The sequence below is a fragment of the Octopus bimaculoides genome, chromosome 3, assembly GCF_046866305.1.
Source record: "Octopus bimaculoides isolate indiv1 chromosome 3, ASM4686630v1, whole genome shotgun sequence".
Classification (NCBI taxonomy): domain Eukaryota; kingdom Metazoa; phylum Mollusca; class Cephalopoda; order Octopoda; family Octopodidae; genus Octopus; species Octopus bimaculoides.
In genome coordinates, this window is record NC_142930.1 from 74369689 (window position 1) to 74385690 (window position 16002).

The window sequence follows — 16002 nt, forward strand, 5'->3', positions numbered from 1 at the left end:
ACATAGGAAAACGGAAAGCCACTTGGAATATCCCTTCATCAGCTGTCTCTATTCTATCTAGACGTTTCGAAGACAAGACAGAACGTACTCTAGAATAGTCTCTTCCTGAGTAGTAGATCAATCCACTACACAGAGGATTCCAAGGTGGCAAACACAAACCAAGACAGGAAAAAATGGACAGTGAAAACAACATTCAAAAGCCGTACGGCCAAACGCAAATTTGAGGTAGAACGCTAGTAGTTCGTCTTGTCTTCACAGCGGCTGGAGTGAAAAGAAAGTTGACCACAGGTCACACGAGAGCAGAGAGGATGGTGGAGGGAGGAAGTGGAACAAGGAGGAAGGGACAGAAGCAGTGAAGTAGAGGCCAGGACAGAGGGGTAGATGGGAAGATAGAGGAAGACAGATAGATAAATAGATAGAGAGGATGGTGGAGGGAGGAAGTGGAACAAGGAGGAAGGGACAGAAGGGTATAGCAGTGAAGTAGAGGCCAGGACAGAGGTATAGATAGAAAGATGGAGGAAGACAGATAGATAAATAGATAGAAAGATAGATAGATAGATAGACAGATAGATAGATAGATAGAAAGATAGTCACGTCAGAATAATAGTAGACTTACTTGCAAAAAAGGACGTGTGCGTTCAATAATGTAATAATACAAAGAATATATATACATGTATACACACATATATGTACATACTTACATCTACATGTGTATATACATGCATATCAGGGTACAGGACGTTAGAACAATAAACTACAGACAACGGAACGAACACATAGGAAAACGGAAAGCCACTTGGAATATCCCTTCATCAGCTGTCTCTATTCTATCTAGACGTTTCGAAGACAAGACAGAACGTACTCTAGAATAGTCTCTTCCTGAGTAGTGGATCAACCCACTACACAGAGGATTCCAAGGTGGCAAACACAAACCAAGACAGGAAAAAATGGACAGTGAAAACAAATATATATATTATCCGAAATGTATAGTATTAAATATCCATCACGACTGGTCTTATCAATCGGTTTCGCGTAAATACAATGGAGTATTAGGTAACAAACCTATTATATAACTTTACGCTCATCAGGATTAGCCGATGTGGAAGGGAATGTGGCGAGTGTTCTCTATTGCCGGAGGTGGATTTGCGCAATCTGTCAGCGGCTTCTTTGAAAAGACAGTATATATATATATATATATATATAAATATATATATATATATATATATATATATATATATATATATATATATATATATATATATATATATATATATATATATATACATATATAAATATATATATCATTCGCCATGATAGATCGCTAGCCACTACACATTCTTTTTTCTCTCTCCGTGTTTCTCTCCTTGTCTCTTTCTGTGTTCCTTTCAGTGGAAACATTAAAGACTTTTTTTCAATTCCCGAGCGTAATACTAATACATTTGTTTGCTTTCTACACCACCTGTTTTCGTCTTTTTTTTTTTTGTGAATTCTCCCCCTATATGTGTGTGTGTGTGTGTGTGTGTGTGTGTGTGTGTGTGTGTGTACATACATACATACACACACACACACACACACACACACACACATACATATATTAAAGATTTGTAGGTAATGTTTACATACTAATGTTTACATACCAGCCCCAGGAATAAGTCTAATATGTAAGTTGGTATATCCAATAACTTAACACTGTTGTATTCGGTGGCTATAGAAGCAATGTGTCTGGACGCAATTTTGAGTTAAATGAGTGCTGAAGAAGAGGTAATAACCCCCCGAAATATGGCATATACAGTCATTACCCACTTTTTTTTCGATAATATTGTCTGTTGACGTCTCGATACGAAACGTTGTAGGGTAAATCAGTGCTGGCTGTAAGTTCTATAGAATATCTGTAGAAATACACACACACACACACACACACACACACACACACACACACACACACACACATAGATAGGTAGGTAGATAGACATGTGTTTGTGTGTGTGCGCGCATGTCTGTGTGTACATACGTCCTATCCCAAATATTTTGCTACAGACGTATATGTGTAATTTTATACATATATAAATACTCGCGCACACGCATACTGATGCGCATGCGCATGTGTAACTTTGTATACATTTTAGCGTATATATAGTGTTATAAAAACTTTATGAATGAATGTTAAACTTTTGTAGTCACAGATAGGTCGGTGTATGTATGTGTATTAAACATATGAGCGAGTGTATGTGTGTGATTATGTGTTAATTTTTAGACGGTCGTGCGTTGAGTGTATATATGTGTGTGTGAACGTATGAGTGAGTGTGTCTATGTTTTCTTGAAACACAAAACCAGGAAGTCTATGTGGTTTTACTAAGAAGCTTCCTTGCCATAGGGAAGTGTTTTGCTTCACTGAACACCAATTCCAATGAAGGTTATGTTTGGAATTTTATTTACTCTTTCTCACACTCTCCTTCTCTCCACCAATTCCTCTCATTCATCACCTCGTTCCGCTTTCGATGCCACGACCACAAAACAACAACCACTGTAAATATTCTACTCTTTTTTTATAATTATTTTTCCTTTTATTTTTTGTGAGGCTTTCGTTTATATCCCATCAGTTGACTTCGTCTTTCATCGAGAAGATAAAGACTCATTCAAATGAAAAGAATTTCGTCGACTGCTCCTGTCCATCTCTACAGTTTGTTACCTTTCATTTATGACACTGTGCAACATGATTTTTGTCTATGGGTAACAATTGTTATTTCTTATTTGCTTACCCTTAGAAAGTATGAAAAATGGCTAATATTTCCTTCAAATTTAGCTTTTGTTACATTTATTCAAACCCCAAAGAATCCCTCTCAACACATGGTTATGATGCTCCCCCACTATTGTTCATGATCAGAAATGCAAATATTGTCACTCACTAAGAGACATGGTCAAGTGGTTAAGGTCAAGCAACTAGCAAGCAAATCTGTGGTATTGAACAGAGTATTTGCTATAATGATTTTTCTGCTTCAGCAACTCAGCGCTGAGTCTGAATTGTAATGGAAAATAGGTCAGTTTCAAAACATTGATGTCCAGGTCACAAAATCAAAGTTTGAAGGGATTAGTAGTGATTTCCTTTGATTTCTACATAGAAGCAAATAGGAAATAACACTTACTGACCAAAGATAAATAAATAAATAAATAAATAAAAATTTTGTTACACAGTGTTATCTTTCACTTGTTTCAGTCATTGGACTACTGCTATGATAAGGCACCGCTTTCAAGGGTTTTAATGGAACGAATCAACTCCAGTACGTATTTTATTTTATTTTACTTTTAAAGTCTGATACTTATTCTATCTGTCTCTTTTTGCCGAACCGCAAATTTACGCAAACACAGCAGCACCGGTTGTCAAGCAGTGATAGGGGGACAAACACAGACAAAAGAAACCGAAGGAATAAGTACTTTCCACTACTTATTAAAAAATAAGTACTGGGGTCGATTCATCTCGACTAAAAATTCTACAAGGCGGTGACCCAACATGGCTGCAGGCTAATGACTGAAACAATTAAATGATTATATATATACATATATATAAGTAATTATTATCTTCACCGTCATCGGTGTTGTCGTTGTCATTGGATTGGTAGAATCTTAAGAGCGTTGGTCACAATGTCTTGTGATATTTCCTCCAGTTCTTTCCGTGTTCTAAATTCAAATACGCCCGAGGTCAACTTTGCCTTTCATTTCTTCAGAGTCGATAGAATAAAGTACCAATTATGTACTGAGGTCAATAGTATCCACGACTCCCTCCCCTTAAAATTGCTAGCCTTGTACCTAAATTAGAGCTCAAAGATGGCGAGCTGGCAGAATCGTTAAATATTAAAAAAAAGTGCCTTGCGATATTCTTTCAGAATTTTCACGCTCTGAGTTCAAATTCTGCAGAGGAAAATTTTGCCTTTCTTCCCTCTGGGTTTAATAAAATCAATTTATGCAACTAGCGTCAACTCTAAAATTGTTGGTCAAGTGCCTAAATCACAACTAATAATACTCCTTTTCACTATATGCACGAGGTCTGAAATTTGGGGAAAAGGGGATTAGTCGATTACGCGACCCCTGTGTTTGACTGGTACTTAATTTATAGACCCCGAAAGAATGAAAAGCAAAGTCGACCTCAGTGGAATTTGAACTCAAAGTGTAAAAACGGACGAAATGTCGCTAAGTATTTTGTCCGGCGTGGTAACGATTCTGCCAGCTCGCTGCCTTACAAATAATAATTTTAAAAAAAAAAGGAAGAATAGTATTTTAATTGTACCTCAAAATAATCCTTTCTACTCTGGGCACAAGGCCCGAAATTTTGGGGGAGGGGTCCAGTCGATTAGATCAACCCATGTACGTATATGGAACTTAATTTATCGACACCGAAAGGCAAAGTCGACCTCGGCGGAATTTGACCGAAGAACGTAAAGACAGAAGAAATACCGCTGAGCATTTCGCCTGGTGTGGTAACAATTCTGCCAGCTCGCTGCCTTACAAATAGCAATTAAAAAAGGAAGACTAATATTTCAAAATATTAATATAGACAATGAACAAAAAGAAAACTCTAATACGTTAACATCCAGTTTGAATATCTCGAATGAAATATGCTTCTTTAAGTGGGAAGAAAACAACTGAGAGAGCACTTTTGATGCCTTGGATGCAGCAGAGTAATCTAGATCTGTGCATGATTTCCCCATGAATTACCTGAGATGGTCTTCTCTTGGGGAAATTTTCTTGTTGAAATTTTTTATTATTATATCCTTTGTTTTTTGTTGACTTCTTTATACTCGATGTAAACCCATTTTTTACGCGCTAGCATTTCATCCTTGTATTGTCCTCAATGTTTTGGGTCTTTGTGGTCGACAAAGAAATCATCATTATCGTCGTCGTCGTCGTCATTATTTTTGGCAGCGAGATTGTAGAATCCTTAGCGCGTCGTATAAAATGCTTCGTAGCCAGGGCTGGATTAAGGCTCATAGAGGCCCTAAGCAATTAACAGATTTTGGTGCCCCCATATATACATAAATACATTTTTATTTTTCAAAATGAAACAAAACTATCAGTAAGATGGAAAATACAGTATTTGCATTATTTACAATTGACGGATATTTGTCCTCATCTTGTTTGATGTTAACACAACGTTTCGGCTGATATACCCTCCAGCCTTCATGAGGTGTCTTGGAAAAATTTCGAACCTGGGTCCACATTCCTAAAGTATTTTCGATGTTGTTATTATTATTATTATTATTCAGGTCATTGCCTGGAATCGAACTCGGAATTTTGGGGTTAACATCGAAAAATACCTTAGGAATAAGAACCCAGGTTCGAAATTTCCCCAAGATATCTGATGAAGGCTGGAGGGTATATCAGCCGAAACGTTGTGTTAACAACAAACAAGATGAGGACAAATATCTGTACATTGTAAATAATGTACATAATTTCTAATCTCTTAAATATAAAACAAGATGGAAAATAGTGTTTATTTTTGTATACTTGCACTTTGTTTATATTTGAAAAGTTTTCTCCTACCCCGTTTAACACCATGAACACTTTGAAACTATATTTCTGATCATATAAACTACTTCCAATGTTTTAGGAGGCTTAAAGTGAAATCTTTTGTGCTGTAAACCATTTACCTTTTCTGTGGTGCTCCCACTTGGTGCCCCATGCACATGCTTATTTTGCTTAATGGTTAATCCAGCACTGTTCGTAGCATTTCTTCTGAGTGGCGTTTACGTTGACTGTGATTTCTATCGCCATAGAAGAAATAGTTTTGATAAAGTAGTCACTTTCATACATCACCTACAATAGGAATCAGCAGCTTTTTCTCACTCATTGGCCGGAAGAGAAGTCTGTGATGTGATGGTAGGCTACAAGACGAAATCATAACAAAACATCACACAAAGGATTAAATTTATTCTATTTAAGTTGTTATTTATGTTGAAATGGATACAACAATTAATTATATTTGATGTTGTTTGCCGGTTCAAAGATTTTCCACGCACACTGTTAGTCTAGATGAAGCTAGAAGCATAGTGCAATGTATTTCTTTTGTTTGTTTTTCCTATATTTCATTTTTGAAAAGTTACTTACACTTAGACATAAATGTTGACTTCTCGTCGAATCTTTTTTTTTTTTACGCATGATCTATAAATTTGGTATACATTTCAGTTTCAGGAAAATGTTTCTTGCTGAACTCGAGCAAGAGATGCACCCTCTGCATGAAATTTGAGTTTTAATAGATCATTGCATTGTTGAATTCGAAAATTTTCTAGAAAAGTGTTCACTTCCACATCAAATGAAGTATTAAACAGTTTGAAATCACCAGTGTGTAAATGAATATCGGCATAAAGGAAGAAAAATCAATTTTTCAGTTACGTATCACAGTGACAAATGTGTTACTTATATTTATGTTTGAGCTATCCTACTTTAGGAAAAATAGGATAATTTGATTTTACAAGCTGGCTTTTCCACAGTCACTTTTTTGTTTCGAAGTGACTACGTATCTTCACATGTCATGTATTGGCTCATTTCCCCCACTCCTGAAGCTTTAAACTCAAGTTGTTTAAATGAAGTATTAAATCTACCAGAAATATTCGGTTTAAAAACCAAAATTTTAAATTCACCAGAAATATTCACCGGTTTAAAAGCCGTTTGAAATGTGACATTCTAAATAAAAAAAAGTAGCTTTTCCTCCCTACATAGTGTATACTCTTTCTAGCATAGTGATTCGACGGAACCAACGAATATTGCAGACGCAAATCAAGTTTTTGTGATGATTCTTTGATTCAACAAAAGTTGCCGAAAATAACGAGGTATGTTTAGAGTTTTTAGAACCATGTCCATCAAATCCTTCAAACCTGAGAGTACATAATGTTTCCTGATGGATTATGAAGAGTCTTTTTCTGATGTTTGTTTAATTCCGAAGCTTTCCATGTGCCTCTGAATCAAAGTTACGACACTTTTATTTTGTCCAACCTTTGTCTGAACTCCACCTATTCTTACGAATAGTAGCTTTGAGAGGTCCATATTCACCCCTTAAGAATGTTTGCTCTTGTGGTAGTACCCTTCGTAGACACCAGTTGAAAACATTCTTCGATGATGTCAAAATATACGTTTATACCATGCACAAATACTGCGAGCTGATTTGCATCAGTGATATCTGTTTTCCCATCAAATGCTACTGAGAAACACTGGTAAGTTTTGCGGTTGTCTTTTCTGCGAATATTTCGATCTGCTATATTTTCTTCCATTCGTTGTGTTACTATTCATTCCAGGAGACTGACGTTTGAAGTGAAGTTTTTATTATCCTTGGTACATGCAGTACCTACAAGGCCATCAAACACTTGTTCAGCATGCTAAAGATTCTGCTAGCTCGCCGCCTTAAACTTACAAAATTATTGGTTCAAATTTTGGCACAAGGCTAGCAATTTCGAGAGTGGAGCTAAATCGATTACATCGACCCCAGTCTTCAACTAGTACTTATTTTATCAACTCCGAAATGATGAAAGGCACAGTCGACCTCGGGGACATTTGAACTCAGAACTTAAAGATGGATGAAACACCGCTAAGCATTTTGCCCGGCGAGGTAACGATTCTGCCAGCTCGCCACCTTATCTTACAGAATTATTGAAAACACTTCATGTCATGAGAAAATGTATAAATTACAAATACGTTAACTACATCATTCTAAAATATTCTCGAATCTTATACGATAGATGAGAGTACGTGAGTGGTCAATAACGGCGGAGCTATTGTTTTAAAATGTACATGAAAGTAGCTAATGAGAGTATGAGGATGTAAATAAAAATACCAAAATAACAGGAAAATTATATTTAGCACTATCTGAATATTATACAGCGGTTTGTGTGTGCAAATGTGTGAGTATATGTGTCTGTGAATGAATAACAATTAATATGTATTGTTTGTATGCGTATTTGTATATGTCTGTATAAGCATTTGCGTATGTACGTATGTTGGTGTGTTGTTGGTGTGTGTGTTTGACTGAAAATACATCTTCGTTGTAGAATAAATACCGAGCACGTCCAAAAGTGAAGTAGGAAAACTTTCCAATTTTATTGTTACCTCATAATCACTTTGACGTAACAACATTGGGTTGGTCAAAACGTCCATTCGATTTTTTAAGCGAAAATAAGACAAGTTTTATGCACAAAGCAATTTATTCAATCAATGATATAATTTCTGTTTTGTCCCATTATCTTCTACCATCTTGTGGGTAGAACCGCATTCCCTACTCAACGAATTTTATGTCTTTACTGGCGAAAAACTCTGTCATATGAATTTCTATATCCTTTTCAGTGTTGAACGTCTGTTCATTCAATGAATTTTGAAGAGACCCAAACTGGCGGAAATCTGAAGGTACAAGGTCGGGCAAATATGAATGGTGCAGACAAACTTACTAGCCAAGCCCCAATAACTTCAGTTGCGTCTGCAAAGAAGTGTGCGGTCTGGCATTGTCGCGATGAAAGACAACGTCCTTACGATTTGCAAATGCTGTATGCTTCTGGTAGATTGCAGCCGAAAATTTGTCCAACTGGTCACAGTATACATCCGCATCGATGGTTCTGTCCGTAGGACGAAGCTTGTAAAAGCCAACACTCTTTCAATCTTACCAAATTGAAAGCATAACCTTCTTCGGGTGACGTCCTGCTTTGGAAGTTGTTTCGGATGATTCGCTGCGCTTCCCCTTTGCTTGCATTCGTGTGCGTCTATTATTATTCGTAAGTAATATTTTTTCTCCTTCCACCGTCGTTCACTTTCACATATGTTTTAACTCCTGTTTGTTTTAACAAATGGTTAGGGTTAGGGTTACATGTTACTCACAAAAGAACGTATATATACAAATACACTTATCGCATTATAGATATCTATAACGTGTTTTAAAGACAATATAAAACTGGAAAAATTGCTATAATCTTATTTCTATTTAAAATTTGATAAGTACATAACTTTAAAAAATTAGGTAAAACTGCTTCAAAATATTTTGATGATGACTAAAGCTATTGCAATATTGAGAATCCCTTTAACTCTTCATCAAATATCTCAGGGTTGTAAGCTTTTCGTCTCTTAGCCTGAACGCTTCTCCTGAATGGGACAAAGAGAAGGGAATTAATCCTTGCCAGCAGAAGGGTTCCATCTGCAGTCTCTTGTCATCCACTACTTTGAACTCGTCTTAGCTACCATGGCTATCTCCTTGCTATCCTTCTTCAGATGTTTGGGTTTGAAAACAAGCTTCCGCAAGAAATAGCCCACTGATTTTGCTGGGAAACCACGGCAGCATTCTTTAGTGGGGAAATAAGGTTGCGTGCCATCCGTTGACATGAAATGACAGTCAATTCTTGGTATTTGACTTTCTTCAGTTGGTGAGGAAATATGAAGTTTGTCGTCTCAGGCAAGATTCTGCCACGATGACTATATTTGTGCTCCTGGTTAAGAGGACCATGCCTGGTCGGAGCAATGTTCCTACTGCCTCTTCCGAGAAAGATGAGTCTGTCCTTCAGATTCACTCGCATCTCCAAGTAAGAGGTATGATGCAAAGTGGAAAATGTGTCCACACAGATGATCTTGCTTTAGGTACCTAATCACCTTCCCTCGGGATACCGTTGGGTCATGACACTTGCCACTTATTGGCCTTAATTCTCTTCAGGTCCGTCCACTTGGTTCTTTCACAAAGGACATTGTCTTATCTCCACTTGTATCTGCCTTCTCCAGTACCTTAGGGCATCCGGCCAAAAAGTCCTTCAGGGTACAGTGTGTTACATCACACTGCAGGAGGGGGGGGGGGGGGTCTTCTTTCTCCTATATTTTAAGGTTATTTAGAGTTAGAAAGAGACCAGCAATAAAATGCAGGAGAATGGAATTTTCCTTGCTCAGTACTCCAGAGTGCTCGCTCGAGTGCCCAATGCCACTGCATCCAATGTCCCAGGCAGGCAAACCCTGCAACTTTTATACAAAGATGCTTCGCTATTGTAATGTGGATCCTTAGCACTATGAGCTCTATCTGGCTCCCTTTATTGCCATTTCTCCACCTCTTGGTTCTGTAGTTGCCGAGTTCTAGTTGTTCAGGTCAAGTTTTGCTGATTTTTTTGACAAAATAACCCACAGCAAGAGTCTAGACCCACGGTTTCTCTTTATTTTTCCAGATCTTTTGTACAAATTTTGCTAACCTCTTCACCAGTGGTGAGCAGCTTTTGTAAATCTTGCACGTTGTGCCAGGTGATTCTGGAGCAGATATTGGTCCTGCTTTTACTACCACTGCCTTATTTCGTCGGGAGTGAAGTCTGCCAGGTTGAAAGGGATGTGTGACTTGAATATTAGCACCTGGAAAGGACAGTATCCCAGTAAGATGTCTCTCCTGGGGGTCACCGTGCACAACTGCCACTGTATCCTGCACTTTTCCTTGGAACATATAAGCCTCCCACTTTTTAGGCTCTCTTAGGTCAGCTGTGAGCCAGAAGAGGTTGATTAAAAAGGTTCTCTTCTGCTTCCCCTCTATATCTCTGTTTGTTTGTTCCCCCTCTCTCTCTCCCTCTCTCTCCCCCTCTCCCCCTCTCCCTCCTCTCTCTCTCTCTCTCTCCCTCTCTCTCCCCCTCTCCCCCCCCCCTCTCTCTCTCTCTCTCTCTCTCTCTCTCTTGCTCGTTCGCTTGCTCACTGCTTTTTTCGGATAGTCTTCGCGAACTGGAAACTGGAAAAGGTTTCTCCATAAATTCTTAGCTAAGTTGATTTGAAACTACCTTTTCTTCATCTGCTTCTGCTTCTTTCTAACTTCTGTTCGGCTGTTTCAAGTATTTCTTCAGTTCTGTGATATAATGCTGCCTCGAACCGAGACCATGTCACTTATTAGTTTTCATTTATTCATGTCAAAATCTTGGCAATTCTTAACTTTTCGGTTGCATCTGCTCTCAGAATGTTGTCTTAGATACTGTTCTGACCCTCATCCAACTGGGCCCATCTGCGATCTGTCATTCGAGACAAATTCAGTCGGTTTCCTCCCCCAAATTCCCTAGACTACCAGATTCACCCATTCTTCTTGTTAAGCAAGCTGAGCAGAGAGGCCATGGACACTCTGGTTTGCCTCTTGGTCCTGGTCCTACTCCGACTGGCAAGCAGTTCTAATACGCTTAGAAATAGGTCTCTGGTTAGCATCAGGTGTTGCTCTTAGCTCTTAGATTTGCCTCGATGGATTTTCCTATCAAGTTCACTTTTAAATATTTTCCCGCAAAAGTTGCATCTCGTTTTGGTTTTTCCTTCCTGTTGTGCTACATCCAATCTCGTAATCCTAATATCATTGTCCAAGACATTAGCCATCTGCCCTCTTCCTCGGTTTGCAAGGGTATATTTTGCGTGCGCGGAGTAAGAGAGAGAAAGGGAGAGAGAGTGTGCGTGTGTGAGTGAGTGTGTGTGTGTGTGTGTGTGTGTGTGTGTGTGTGTGTGTGTGTGTGTGTGTGCGCGTACGAGCGTGCGTGTATGTGTGTGCGTGCGAGCGTGCATGTGTGCGTGCGCTTGTGTGAGACTTGTTTAAGAGTTATTTGACTACACGTCTGAACTGGTAATTTTATGACAGAGCCTGTTTTAGGATCCAAGCGACGTAAACCTAAGATGTTCTGGGTTGATTGATCTTGAACGAAATGTTGAAATACTGGTGAAATTTAGTAATTTTTATGTGAATATTAGAAGGTGGTGAGTTGGCAGAATCGTTAGCACGCCGGGCAAAATGCTTAGTGGTATTTCGTCCCTCTTCATGTTCTGAGTTCAAATCCCACTGAAGTCGGCTTTGCCTTTCAACTCCTTTCAGAGTCGATAAAATAAGTACCAACTAGTTGGGCACTAGAGTTGATGTAATCAACTAACCCACTTCCCCGAAACTGCTGCCAAAAGTTAAAACCATTATTACATAACAAGGAGAATATAAGACAAACATTAATGACAAATATATTTAGATGGTAGTGTAAAGTTTTAAACATTGCAATTACTCGTTAGCAAAATATCTCACACGAAATAAATCTGAATTTTTTTATTCTAGCCACTGCAGCTGGGTGGAGTCCATAATTTTGTTTGAGAAACACAGGCTAGACGATAATGGCTAGTGGATCAGACACGGCCCGAGGACAGTATGTTGCCAACTACAATAGAGTTATATACACTTAACATATTATTAATCAAGTGATAATTAAGTGGTAGCAATGCTGTCGGGTAAGTGCAGTTTAGCAGTAGAATGGCGAAACGATTTAGGAGTTCAAACATTATTCATTATTCATTTGACGAAATACTAAGGCCCTATGTTTCCAGAAAAAGATAAAACGTTAATTTACACACACACACACACACACACACACACACACAACACACACACACACACATACATACATACATACATACATACATACATACATACATACATACATACATACATACATACATGCATACATACATGTCATTAGTGTCGCGAGTGAAGTAAATTGGCTTTAGCTTGCGTTTGAAATTGCATTGCAGACTCAGTATACTGGAAGTTTACTTCAATACTACGGTGTTCGGAGAATTGGTTATTATTCAAAGACGAAACCATTACCTTGAAGTGTAGGTAATTTCTCAGTTCCTGCTCTTTTCCTCCAGACTTAAACATTTTTTTTAAAAAAGGAAAGGAAAAGAGAAAAAATGATAGACCTACAGAAAGAAAAAAATAAGAGAAAGAAACTGGATCTGCCTTTTAATAAATATGCTATCCATCTTTTTGCTCCGAAATTAAGCTTAATCTAAACACTGACGTTAAAACATAAAAATAAAAATTCCTTTAAAATTTATAAGTGTTTTGACATTGAAATTTTTTTTAGCTAGCTTCGGGGAGGAATTCATTGACTGCTTGCCTTACTTGTGTTGTCTTGCTCCAGATAGACGTGTATGCGGGGTAGATCACTGTAAATAAGTATCAGCTTCCTTTGTTTATAACTCTAGGGAGTTTCATTTGTATAAACAATTATGAAGGAAAGATGTGGTTTAACATGTTATAAAATGCTACATTAAACCAAGTTACTTTGAATGTGTGTGTGTGTGTGTGTGTGTGTGTGTGTGTGTGTGTGTGTGTGTGTGTGTGTGTCTGCGTGTCTTTGTGAAACAAAATGACGAAAGAAAACAATCTTTTACGAAAATTATTGTCAACAGCTTTTATAGTTTCAATATACTATTTCACAATCTCATTTAGAACAAAAAGTACAAATAAAATAAAGTAAAAGAAAATAGAAGACTCTTGCGTTTTCATAGTTGACATTCTTCTTGTATTTTAGGGATAGATCTCGATGACTCAAATGACGTACAAAATATGACGCACAAATGCTTAAGTTATATAATGTTACTACTGAGAGTTTTATTTTTGAATAACAGGCTCCCCTATTCTTCTTCTGGTTATGGTCGCCATAGTTTTTTTTTTAATCTTTTGAAAACTCCGATCTGTGATCAAAAACATTCCATTAATGACTGTTCTGTCTTTTATTCAAACTATATTATCCAAAGATTATCCAGTATGTTTCTTTTTCAAAGTAGTGTTGTATGATTCTTAAGGAAATTTGGTTGCTATTTCTAGCATGTCAAACAACCACTAAGAAGCGTTGGTTATCTGTGTTATATGGAGGAAAACTTACTCTTGTTCTTCATTTTTAGCAAGCTGTTCGTTATACTTCTTAAAGACACTTCGCCCTTTGTTCATGACCCTCACTATACTAATCACCTTCTTCCATTAAAAACTAACACTATTTGCTGCTCTCATAAATAATTGATATCTTCGTAGTTCAACTGATTGGAACTCAAAGGATTATGAAAATACGTAGATTAAACTAGCATAGTGAAAGGGTCAATCTTCAGAGAAATTCTTTATAATTTCTGTGTTTTGCAGGAGTTTTATGATTTCTGTTTCTGAAGAGAGAGAGGTGGGGGGGGGGGGGGGTGTAGTCAGATTAAGAGAAAGCAACCGTTTTCCCCTCATGTCCTTTTGTTTGTGTACTTGTAGAAGCTGATTAACAAGTTACAAGCCGGTTTGATGGGTTTTATTATAGTTGTAAACCATCTCTGAATATGCACGAAACAAATACATATGTTCAATGAACATATGTATTTGCTGTGGCGATATCTTAACGACATCAGTTCAGAAATAATAAATGAAGTATGAAACTGAAAAATTGGACCAGACTTTATATTTTAGATTTTAATGCCAAACACTTGAAAATGACAGCTCTGTCTTTTCTTCTGGCTTTCCAGCTCCTCAGGGCAGAAAGCGCTCAAATGGCTCTTTATTGTTACATGTATCACAGCTGGGGTCTTGTGCCTCCCACCTCCAGTCATATCCCTTTCTTACTGTACCCACAGATCTATCCTGAAGCTGTGCTCCGGGATGGTTCTTTTGTTTTCGGAGGTCATCAGGACTTAAATGCTATGCGGATTCTTCCTGACAACGTCATTTTTAGTTACCTCAACGCTCACAATCAGCACGTACTCCATTGCGATGATGACTATGGACCAAGGTTCTATATCGCCACAAATGTCTCTCACTGTGACCCTTGTGTTCTACAGTCCCACATATTCCAGCATGAACCGGTGGACAGGTGTGTGGTGCACCAACACAAACTGTCTCTCGCCTTATCTTCAGCTTTGAATGCCATATGAACCCCCTATGCCTTTCCTCGATCGATGGAAACCACAATAATTCATATATACCAGCTATGGCTTATTTCAACTGCTCCTTTCAAGGAATACTGGAAATCCTCCCGATTTTTAATAGGAAGAGGTATGTCACTTTTCTTCGTGAGTGAAGGCGCGTGGCCTAATGGTTAGGATGTTGCACTCACGATCACGAGATCATGGTTTCGATTCCCAGATAGGTTGAACGTTGTATTATTGAGAAAAACACTTCATTTCATGTCGTTCTAGTCCATTCAGCTGTAAATGGGTATGCTTGTGACGGATTGGCGTATAAAGGCAAAATAATGACTCAGGAAAATCATCCGAACGGAGGTCCTGCGTGCCAGTTTTGTATTCAGCGATCGTACAGTGAATTCCCACTGGATGGGATTGATTGTTCAACCACGTCGAAGGATTACTTATTTATTTGTTTCCTATTGCTAGTTCTTGAATAAAATAGACATGCAAGTGGGGAAAATATTTCGTGAAATACTTATCTTACACTTTTTCTGGGAGTTGACTCATATTCAGAACTTCTTTTTGGCAAGTAACTACTACTTTTGTTACCGGCTCTGTTGTTCGTTAGTGTATGAAACTTATCTGTTTGTTAAAGTTTGATTATTTCTCTCTCTCTCTCTCTCTCTCTCTCTCTCTCTCTCTCTCTCTCTCTCTCTCTCTCTCCCCTCTCTCTCTCTCTCTCTCTCCCTCTCTCTCTCTCTCACTCCCCCTCTCTCTCACTCTCCCTCCCTGCATCTCAAATTTTATTTTTAAATGTTTGTGTTTTTAGAAAATATTCAAAGACATGTTTAAAAATTCTTGGAGGCATGTTCACCAGACGGAGAAAAATACATGCTGTTACACAAGTAGGTAAATATAAAATATAACAAAAATATCCAACGAAAAACTTTGTTTTGTCTGCTCTGAAGTAGAATGGGTAGACACTCAAATATTCCAAAGCATAATAGTCCAAAATATAATTTTTCTTCGCGAGCTACTAATACTTCTTGAAATCTCAGTAACCTGAGTTTTCCATGGCAATATATATGAAAATGAAGGCAACGAGCGGACAGAATCGTTAACGCACCGGGCAAAATGCCTAGCGGCATTTCGTCCGTGTTTACATCCTGGGTTCAAATGCCGCTGGAGTCGACTTTGCCTTTCATCCTTTCGATAAAATAAGTACCAATTGAACACAGAGGTCGATGTGGTCGGCTTATAACCTTCCCCGAACTTGCTGGCCTTGAAATCACTATATCTGAAAATGATTACTCTTCTCAAAATACAACGGCAAAAACAAGTTGTTCTTTA

General features: G+C 38.0%; 1 long non-coding RNA gene across 5 annotated transcripts in view; it reads right to left on the minus strand.

The window, feature by feature from the left end:
• Nucleotides 1-5472: 5472 nt before the first annotated feature.
• Nucleotides 5473-16002, minus strand: part of LOC106877519 (uncharacterized) — an 89669-nt gene continuing 79139 nt past the window's right edge. For 2 of the 5 annotated variants that reach the window (XR_016241083.1, XR_016241087.1), the window contains 2 exons: nucleotides 12596-12640; nucleotides 5473-8803 (listed from right to left, as the gene is read on the minus strand). This is a non-coding gene — a long non-coding RNA (uncharacterized LOC106877519). Of the gene's footprint in view, nucleotides 8804-11735; nucleotides 12641-16002 lie in introns of those variants that run through there. The other 3 variants (XR_016241089.1, XR_016241085.1, XR_016241077.1) reach the window with 3 other exon arrangements.